The 11244-nt window shown below is 32.0% G+C and overlaps 1 pseudogene across 1 annotated transcript; it reads left to right on the top strand.

The window, feature by feature from the left end:
- Positions 1-3181: 3181 nt before the first annotated feature.
- LOC146901588 (subtilisin-like protease SBT5.4) lies at positions 3182-9764 on the top strand (annotated as a pseudogene). Its single transcript, XR_015021296.1, has 11 exons — positions 3182-3394; positions 3499-3608; positions 3705-3802; positions 3893-4054; positions 5998-6112; positions 7120-7662; positions 7736-7833; positions 7935-8198; positions 8493-8607; positions 8714-8927; positions 9111-9764. The product of XR_015021296.1 is annotated as a subtilisin-like protease SBT5.4 (transcript).
- Positions 9765-11244: the final 1480 nt, after the last annotated feature.

Genomic DNA, 11244 nt, shown 5'->3' with positions numbered 1-11244 from the left:
AAAGTTCGAAACGAAACCCTAATTCGAAAAATCATGGAGATTCACCGTTTGTTTTTCAAATACGAGTTCAATTTCATAATCAGAGAAGAAAATAGAGCATGTTAGGGTTTCGTTTCATGAAGTTTGAGAACGTAGAGACCGAATGTTTCAGTCCTAGATCTACTCCGATCTGAGTTTGTTTTCAAGAAAACGTTGCCAAAACCGTAAAGAGGAGAGAAAGAGCTTTAAAAAGATGTGTTCAGTTCTCAGATCGGAGGAGGTTGAAGCTCCGACGCGGCGGCGCCACCATGGGCCACCACGTCGGAGGAGGATAGTCTCATCGGAGAAGAGAGAGTCAGTTGCAGACTCTCTCTCTCTAGTTTTTGTCTTAGAGAGAGAAGTAGAGAGGGGAAATGAGTGGTGGACCGGTTCAAGGCCTTATATAGGCCAATGAACCGGTTCACCCATGGGTAAACTCATGGTTTCGCCCTGACCCGTCCTTAGGCCCAAGTGCCATGCCTGTTGCTGCTTGCACCCCCCATTTCTTGCATGTTCTACTGATTTTCTTGCTATATACACCCTTGCCTGTCCAAATTTGTTCACAAAAAATTCTAGAATTCTTCATATGTGTTCTTGATATTTTTCTTAACTTTTTTGTGATATTTTTTTTGTGCTAAAGCCTGTGAAAAATAATTGAAGCATTTTTTCCTTGTTTTTTGGTAGAATTAATAATTTTCTTACTTTTTTTAGTCCAAAAACCCTTTAAAAAATTCCTAAAAAATTCATGTAGATTTCTTGATATTTTTGTAGCATTTTGTGATAATTTTCATATGTTAAAATTGGTCAAAAAACAAAGTATTAATTTTCTTGCTATTCTTGTCATATTTTAGGCTAAAAAATAAGTGAAACTTTTGCTTGATTTCAATCCAAATTGCTTGTTAAATTTTAGTGACCTATGCCACTTGATTTCATAAGGTTTTAGCTACTGTTTGTGTTTAATTTTGTTGTATAATTGTGAACTTTGGTAGATTACTTAGCTTACAAGTCATTAAGTAGTTAAATAATGTAAATATGCTTCAAACTTGTTTTAAAATGTCAAGAAAACCATGTAGCCTTAATTCCCATTCCAAAACTTGTTTCTAAACCTTTAAAATGTAATTGGAATGTGAGGATTATAGGTCACTTGGTTCTTGCATTTTATGAACAAATTTTAGCCATGTTTGCACTTATTTTCTACCTTTTACATTCTAATATTTCTCTTGCTTCACTTCTTTGATATTGCCTTATGCTACTAACCTTTTCCTTTCATATTTCATATTCACCATAAGCATCATCATTGCATCCCATTTTCATCTCTATTTTCTTTCTTACAACTTAATTTGTACCAAAAGTTAGAATGTAAACACTTAGGAAATTTTGTAATATTCTTTCATGCTTTTAATTTCTTGGCAAAGAGGCCATAGAATGTATCTAGGGTATGATGTAAAGGACGATGGACTCTAATGGTGTACACCGACACAAGCACCGACACATGCACACACATCACTATATAGCTAGAATATGCATGTTTAGATGTATGTTTAGGATTGTATGTTTAGATGAATGCCTAGGACTCATACTTAAGAAAAACCCAATTTTCCAAACAAATGTGAACAACTTCACTCAAACCTTTTCCAAATAAACCTTGGGATCCAATATCCCATTGTATTTTCTTTTCCATTTTCTTAATCAAATTTCAATGAAAATAATCAAACTTTGACTTCTTTTGCAAATGACTAATTCAACCTCACAATTTTCCAATCTCATGCCCTTGAGGCCTCTTTCTATTCTTCAAACTCCAATCTTCAAACTTAAAATCAACCAACAAAAACAAAAACATTTTTTGAGAGAGAACTACGGTGGATTTGATCCCTTAAACGGGTACGTAGGCAAGGAACAAAATTCCTTCAATTCAACTAAAATAAAAATCCAAAAACATTCTTCTCCCTCCAATTCTTCACTTAGAACATCCTTAGGTTTAATAAGCATTTCAAAATAGCATTTAAAAATAAAGCGCGCGCGTAGAAATTAAAGACGGTTCCTATAGGTTACTATAGTCGTTATGGGTGCCTAACACCTTCCCGTAGCGAAAACAACTCCCGGACCTCGATTCTCAAGGGTTTTGCTTACTTTTTCCCTTCCCAAGAAAAAATAAGATATCACCGGTTTAAAAGGTTCAAACGTAATCAAGGTTTGACACCCGAAAACCAAAGATAAAACACTAAGGTGCTAAAATAACTTTATGGAAAATGCTACTTCTCAAGAAAAATAGCTTTAAGAATTTTTCAAGACACAGTTGTCAAATTTTAATTGGATGATTTATTTGTCCACTTCCTATTTTTCAGCCACACCTCCTTGAATTGTGGCAAATAGTGTATAGTGATTGGCTATTCTTTATTCTTGAAGAATTCTTGATGTTATTTTTCTAAAGATATAGCATTGCTCTAACTTTATAAGGTGTTTCCTTAAGTCAACCATGATATAGAAACCAATTGCGAGAACAATATAAAGTTCTTGTCCCCTAATGCGCCAACTAAGAATGTGCAAACAACACACGAGACTAGTTCTAAAGAGGTGTTATACATCCTAGATCCAATTCTCCAAGGGCCCAAGCCAACAACTAATGATGCTCAACATTTACATATGCTTGAAGAGGCAGCCGACTATGAGAATATGGTAGAATCAGACAAATTTCTAGAGTTGGATGATGGATATTTTGACAATTATTTAGAGTTCCACGAAGATTCAGTATTAGACATTTTCTTCAACGATGATAGCGATAGCATCATGGCAGCATAAATACCATCGACCTCATTCATCTTGAATTCCAGCTAAGGGAACTTAAAGGAGATTTCTTTGTTGAGGATGATGAGTGGGCTACCTTAGTCAATGGTATAGAGACTGAAGGTATGTTGTTTGAGAAACTCGCTTAAAATATGGTTAAGCATTTGAATTCTTTATTCATCAAAGCTTAAATCAATGGTAAAATATTTTGAATCAGATACATCAATTTTTGTTGAAGCAACTTTAAACCGGAAGGAGTATAAAATATTTTTATTTTTTAATGTTGCACCCATTTCTTACCTTTCTTTTGAATTATGATCCATAATTTTGCATGATGTCGTCATACCTTTAAAACAATAATTAAAATAACCATTTTTATTAAAATTATTTGATTTAACAAAAACAGTGCCTCAAAAGCAATTAATCGGATCTATATAAGCAGGGGATACAATACATAGACCCTTTGCACATATCCGAAATTAGTTTTTCAAGAGAAATTTCATTCATAACAATGCCATCCTCCATCCATCATGTGTTAGTGTCACTTCTTATTTGTGTTCTTTGGACAGAACCTACCATAGCAATCAAACAGGCAAGCTTTGTCTCAAGCATCATATATTTCATTATTCAATTAATTTTCTAATTTTCATATGTGAACATTTTGACTGTGGCCTAATTATCTTCCTTTTTTTCTAGTCTTATATTGTATACTTAGGATCACATTCTCATGGTCCAAATCCTTCATCATTTGATATTGAATCTGCCACAAACTCTCACTATGATTTACTTGGATCTTACCTTGGAAGGTATGGTACTATATAACTAAACCCTCACTATGAAATTCTCATGTGACAAAACCAAAATGAATTGATTGGATTTAATTTATTTATTTTCTTGCACAGCACTGAGAAGGCCAAAGAAGCAATATTTTATTCTTACAATAAAAATATCAATGGCTTTGCTGCAATACTTGATGAAGATGAAGCAGCGAAGATTGCAAGTATGTAATTATCATCATGCATTGATTCCATATTTATTTTAATGCATTTTATTTTATTTTTAATTTGTGCTACCCAATTGGTGAATGCAGAGAATCCTAATGTAATATCAATTTTCTTGAATAAAAAACATAAACTTCAAACGACACACTCATGGGATTTCCTTCAGTTGGAGAGCAATGGTGGAATTCCAAAGGATTCAATATGGAAGAGATCATTTGGTGAAGACACTATCATTGGAAATATAGACACTGGTAATGAATGATGAATCATGTCTTTGTGTTGCTGCATGTGATTTTGATTTGGGATTGATTCATCCTGTTTTCATATATTTAAAAATTGAATACCATGTTTATCCAAAAATATAAAATAAAAAAAAAACGATCATATTGATTAACTATAAAAAGGTTTTTTTTTTTTGAAGGAACTATAAAAAGGTTTATTATAACGTGACTTTCTTTTAGATGAGTATAAACTGTATAAAGTAACTTATCTTTGGGGAAAATAATCAACTCAATCAGCTGACGACTGAGGAAATTTTGATTTAAGTCATTGTAAATTGATTTTATTTCCTCTAAAACTAAAATCGCTTTAGGCTATTTTATCTCTTTTTCTTCCATCCATTTGAATAGATAAAGACACAAAGAAGTTTAAAATTGTATACAAAAAAAATTAATGATGATGAAAATTATTTAGTGGTAGAATCCACCGTCTATTTTTAATGTCTATCTCTCATTTTAAATGATATCCTCCATCTATTTTTTGAGAAAATAGAGAGGATCTTTATTCACTAATTTTGGTCGGGATTTATTTTATGACATAAAAATAACTTTCAAAGACCAAAAAAAAAATTATATTTGAATTGAGGTCAGAAAAAAATTTGGGTAGCAAATAATCAAGCTTTCATTTTTAAAGAGATATAACCATAAAAATACTCCCTCCGTTTCAAAATGAGTGTCGTTTTAGGTGTTTACACACATATTAAGAAATGCAATGATTAAGAGAAAGAGAATGGTTATTTTACCAAATTATCCTTATTAACTATTGGTTAGTTTTAAAAGTAATATTTTGGAAGTAGTGTGCAGAGTATTAATTGGAGGGTACAATTGAAAAGAAAAAGTTATTATTGCATTGGAAACTAAAAGCGACACTCATTTTGAAACAATTTTTTTTGGCTAAAGCGACACTCATTTTGAAACGGAGGGAGTAATAAATAGAGAGATCAAGTTAAAAAATAGCCTTTAAAAAAACCATTTTATTTAACATTTCAAAGAAAAATCATTACTGAAATGATAATTTTTTTGGAAATGGATGAGTTGTTTTTAATGAAGCATCTCATTGTCCAGTCATCATCAACCTGGATAAATATTCTTTCAGGTCATGACTACTGTTTTGAGGCACTTATTAAAAAAACAAAAGAAAATGATTGCCACAAATTTTTTACATTAAAAAGAGCATTTTTTACATTTTTAAATTGACTACAAAAAAGTTAAGATAATTTTACTACATTTAGTTCCTTAACATTGGTTTACATTTTCTTTTTCTTTTTACCTTTTAAGTTTTTCATTGATCTCCCTTTATAGGATACTTGACTATTGACTACTTTTTTACTATTGACTATTCATTAAACTAAAACGATTTGTTTTGCTATATTTTTAGTACCTCATAATACTATGACTTTAAAAGGAGATTCTGATCGATCACACCCTTTATATAACTTTTGTTAAATGTTTAAGTTTTAAATTATTTTGACAAAAAAAAAATAATACTTTGAAACCAATAAAATTTAGAAAAATAGAAGGGATTGATATATTTTGAGAAACAAACAATAATTCTTCCTACTCTTAAGGTAAGACCCTCCAACAAAGTATAAAAGGGTATTAAAAAAGTTAAATGTTGATTAATGTAATCAACAATAGGTTTGTTTAAGTAGTAGGATAGGACCACTTAAGTATATGGTAAGTGGTTCGATTTGTATATTCCATAGATTTTCCGATGAAGATTACTCATAAATAAGTAGTGGTGGAAACTTAGTACTAATATCATGGTAATCCAAAAAAAAAGTTAGTTAGTGTAATAAATTTGTAAATAAAATGGAAAATGATCATATAATTCGAGATCTTATATATTTGCCTCTTTAATCGATTTGTATGTCTGGTTCCCACCCACCTTTGATTGATATGCGTGCTTATGTTAGGTGTTTGGCCTGAATCCAAGAGTTTCAGTGATGAAGGGATGGGACCAATCCCAAAAAAATGGCATGGAATTTGTCAAGTTGATAAACAGAATCAAGATAAATTTTTCTGCAACAGGTAACTTAATCTCTCTTGCTACAACCTTGTAATTATCTCATTTAATATGTATGTGGAATAGTTCATCATTATTACATTCAAAAAAAATCATTAATTATTAGTTATATAAAGACTTGTTTTGATAGACATTTTTTTGTCAAGTGATGGACATGTTTTTTGTTTTGTTTTTTTTTCAGGAAAGTGATAGACATGTAACATGTTATTACCGTGCATAAATAGATTTTCTTTATTGTACTAGTATTATGCAACAAGGATTTATGTTCCTAAAATGGCTTACATTATGAATAACTTATATCTTTCTTTATAAGCATATCTGTTGTGTGACTTTTAAATTTAAGGACCCTATAGTACCACATTGTATTTTATCGTTGGTGAATTGGAAGTGACACTCAACTAAGTTTAAGCTTCCATAAAAGTTCATATTCAGCTTCTTTTTTTATTAAAATAAAAACGATATTTTGATTTTCACCAATTCCATGATATATATTGTTGAGAACATGTCATGTTGATGAGATCTTATTTGAAAATGTGTTTATATAAATGGGAAATAGTTAGTATTAGTAGTTTGGAAATTGATTTTAAAAGGTTTAGTTAGAGTTAACCTAAATTCCTAAAATAGCATGAATTTATTCTAAAATTTGTTGGATCACTTATGTCACACCTCATATATTAAATCCTAGGCATGAATATTATGTTGAGAAATTTCACACTGGATTAAATATGACTTTAAAATGTTATCGTGAGGTTAGTTCAGTTGACATGGACAATGCATGATATATGCAAGGTCCGAGGTTCAAACACCGGCCACCATAAAAAAATACGACTTTAAAATCTATTTAAAAAAAAAAAAACATGACTTTGAAATGTTATGTTTATGAGCGGTATAAAATTGTCACTTTACAAGTAAAAAATTATATTAAAACATATATTTTAAAAATGTCTTTGATGTTACTTTTATCAATTCTGTATCACTTATATTTTGACTTTTACTGTATATCTATATATAGGAAGCTTATTGGAGCAAGATATTTTTACAAAGGATTTTTAGCAAGTCCAAGTGGTGGTAAAGGTCTCCACAATGTATCATTTAATAGTGCACGTGGCATTGATGGTCATGGTACACATACTTTATCAACTGCCGGAGGAAATTTTGTTGCTAATGCAAGTGTATTTGGGTATGGAAATGGAACAGCAAGTGGTGGATCACCAAAAGCACGAGTTGTGGCCTATAAGGTTTGTTGGACCCTCGATAATGGATGTTTTGATGCAGACATTTTGGCTGCTTTTGAAGCTTCCATAAGTGATGGTGTTGACGTGCTTTCGGTGTCTTTAGGAAGTGATCAAGTGGAATATTACGAAACTGGTAGTTCTATAGGATCCTTTCATGCAGTTGCCAATGGCATCACTGTAGTGAGTGCTGCTACAAACTATGGACCTTATCTTAGCTCTGTAGGTAACTTGGAACCATATGGGTGTTCACAGTTGCTGCAAGTACAATTGATAGAGAGTTCACTAGTTTTGTTACCCTTGGTAACAACAAAACACTCAAGGTATATATATTAATTGTCATATCTTATTTCCCTTACTATTACAGTTACCATTTTGCTGAGAATATTCTATTAGGGTGCTAGCCTTTCAGAGTTGGAATTGTTGCCTAATAAGTTGTATCCATTGATAACTGGTGCTGATGCCAAATATGATAATGCATCTTCCAAAGACGCGTAAGAATACTCTCTTTTTTTTTTTACTGGATTGACCCTCTCAAGTAATTTTTATCTAGTGAAAATCTTTTCCTAATTAAAATATACTTAATCATTTATAGCCTTAATTGCACGGGTGGAACTCTTGATCCACAAAAGGCTAAGGGGAAAATATTGGCTTGTCTTCAAGTTCCAGACGATTGTCACTTTCTTTGTAGAACTCATAAGGGTGTGGAAGCTGCTCGTGTAGGTGCTGTTGGAATTATTTTGGCTAATTCAGATAAGGATTCAGGGAGTGGAATTCAAGCTGACCCTCATGTGCTTCCATCTTCATATGTTAACTTTATAGATGGCAGTTACATTTTTAATTACATTAACCACACCAAGTAATTATTTTGTTATTTTGTTTCAAGCTTGATGAATTCTACCTTGTTTTGATTTCGCATTTGGATTGTTTGCGGTCAGAGTTCAGTGCAATCATGTAGTCCTGACATCAATAACTATTGGATCAAGATTGGGCGGTACATAATTTAGGCTCAGTTTAAAATATGTATGTTGATCCAACCATCCACTAATATCATGATTGCACGAGATTTCGACATCATTCATTCCAAAACCTTTGATTTCATGGTTTTGATTATTCATAGCATTTTATATTTATTCATTGATGTATGATGTAGGTCTCCTTTGGCTTACATTTCTAAAGTGACAACACAGTTGGCTACAAAGCCAGCTCCTTTTATAGCTTCATTTTCAGCAAGAGGACCAAATCTCGTTGAGCCAACAATCCTCAAGGTTTAGTCTTCTATTTTGAATATGACTATCCCATTTTAGTTGGTCTTATAATAACTTAATCTTATTATATTCTTGCAATTATGATTTTTGTTTTCCGTTGTTCTAGCCTGACATCACCGCACCAGGAGTCGACATAATTGCTGCTTATAGTGAAAATATATCTCCCTCAGAACAAGAATATGACAAACGTAGAACTCTTTTCAATATTATGTCAGGAACTTCAATGTCATGTCCTCATGTTGCTGGTCTTGTTGGGTTAGTTAAATCTCTTTATCCTAATTGGAGTCCTGCTGCTATTAAGTCAGCAATCATGACAACAGGTAAAGTAGAATTTCGCACACCGATAAGATCACTTTGTGCATTTTCTTGCACTTTCTTTACAAGTGTATATATGCATTCTATGGCAATGTTATGGTTGACATTTCTCCTTAGAAGTATTTTTAGCTTCAAAGTCCAAAAACGTTAAGTTTAACACAACCTAAATATATTAACGTATTTTGCAGCAACAACAGAAGACGACACTGGGGGGCCTATTTTGGATTCATTTAAGGAAAAGGCAACTTCATTTGACTATGGAGCAGGACACATTCAACCTAATCGTGCGGTCGACCCTGGACTTGTATATGACCTAAATATTACTGACTATATGAACTTTTTGTGCGCTCGTGGCTACAACAGTTCCATGCTTAAGTTGTTCTATGGCAAGCCCTACATTTGTCCAAAATCCTTCAATTTGAAAGATTTCAACTATCCAGCAATCACAATTCTAGACTTTAAAGTCGGACAATCTATAAATGTTACTCGTACTCTTACCAACGTGGGGTCTCCAAGCACATATACCGCGCAAATCCAAGCTCCCCCGGAATATGTAATTTATGTTGAGCCTAAGACACTGAGCTTTAATCGCAAGGGCGAAAAGAAGGAGTTCAGAGTTACATTAACCTTCAAGCCGCCAAATAAGGATAAGTCTGATTATGTCTTTGGAAAGCTAATTTGGACTAATGGGAAGAACTATGTTGTTGGGATACCTATTTCACTTAACAATCCACATTAGTGAGGTTTTAGTTTCATAATAATGCATTTTGCTACCAACTATTAAAAGTGATGTATTTATTTTTCTTCCCATTGAAATAAAGGTTTTATTATGGTGTTTACAATGCACAAGTTCCCTGAAGATGGAAGGGAATATGCAATGTTCAGTTTTCAAATGTTTTAAGGTGGATGAAATTAAAAGGAAAAAAATGAAATAAACCTGATATTTTGTGATCATAAAAACTGAATTGACAATAGTACTAGTTCTCTGCTACATATTAATTCAGATAAGTTCTATGCAAAATTAAAGAAGTCACTGATCATCCTTTGCTAAGTTTGTCAGTTTTTAATATGTACATATTAAGCACTAGTTTTTGTTTTGTATTCATTTTAAAGGATATCATTACGATCATTCTTCTATCAAAATATTATTTAGTAGTATATTTTACTTTCATGTAAATCTTATGAGCGCATTGTATTCCTTTTTTGCCTCTTGTTCGCAGGAATCGCAACTCATTGCCATCGAATGGTAGAACCGTGTTTGTTTAAAGTGTACAAAAGACGTTACTACGAATGTACAAAAAGTATTGTGTGTATACTAGAAACCTAAGCCTTTACCCCATGAAAAGTGTAAGGCTTAAAAAAAATTTTTTTTTTTTATCAGATAGCCTAGTGGCTAGAAATTTTTTTTTTTTTTTGGTCAGGTAGCCTTTTTTTTTTTTGTCAGATAGCCTAGTGGCTAGAATTCACCTTATAAGGTGAATAAGTGGGGTGTCCGGGGTTCGAACCCCGGCCCCTACATATAATAATGCATTGTCCTACCAACTGAGCTATGCTCACGGGACTAAGGCTTAAAAAATTTACTCCATTAAATTTGCAAAGTAATAATTCTGTTCCTTTTTTGGTGGAAAATGTTACTACCTCCGTCCCGGTATAATTGACCTACTTTGGTTTTTCACACAGATTAAGAAAAGTGTATAAATAAAGGGGAAAGTGGAATATATTGTATTGGGAATGATAAAAGTAGTATTATTTAGTGTTATATTGTATTGGGAATGATGAAAGTTGTATTGAAAATTGAAATGGGTCAGTTTTTTTGGGACACTTTTTTTTAGAAAATGGGTCAGTTATTCCGGGATAGTATAATGAATTCTCCATTGATATATTGATGGATCAAAACAAATATAGAACTTCGAAAACTTTGGTATTAAATTCTGAAAAATGACTAAATTGATTGACATTGTTTAACTTAATCAACCAAATATTTATTTTGCAAACTCTATCGAATAAATTACCCAACTCTTACCATTTCAAAGAAAAAAAAATTCATTTTGTTCTGCTTGACAAAAAAGATGGTGGATACTGGATAGCTAATAAATTAACTCATAGTGGATTAGTTTACAGTGAGTATAAGCGGATCTGTTTACGGTGATAGTTTATAACAAATAAGTTAGTTTATTGAATTTGTAAAGTTTGATAAAATTATCAAATATATGTTTAATTGATATTTATTTATTTTTTTAAGTAAGATGACAATTAACAAGGGTAAAGTTGATAGAATAATGATAAGATATAAACAATATATGACCTAAATATTACCAACTA

This window comes from Medicago sativa, chromosome 8 (genome assembly GCF_051527215.1).
Source record: "Medicago sativa cultivar Bolivia chromosome 8, Bolivia_mono, whole genome shotgun sequence".
Taxonomy (NCBI): domain Eukaryota; kingdom Viridiplantae; phylum Streptophyta; class Magnoliopsida; order Fabales; family Fabaceae; genus Medicago; species Medicago sativa.
The sequence above is the reverse complement of the archived record's forward strand: the minus strand, read 5'-3'. Positions and strand labels throughout refer to the sequence as shown.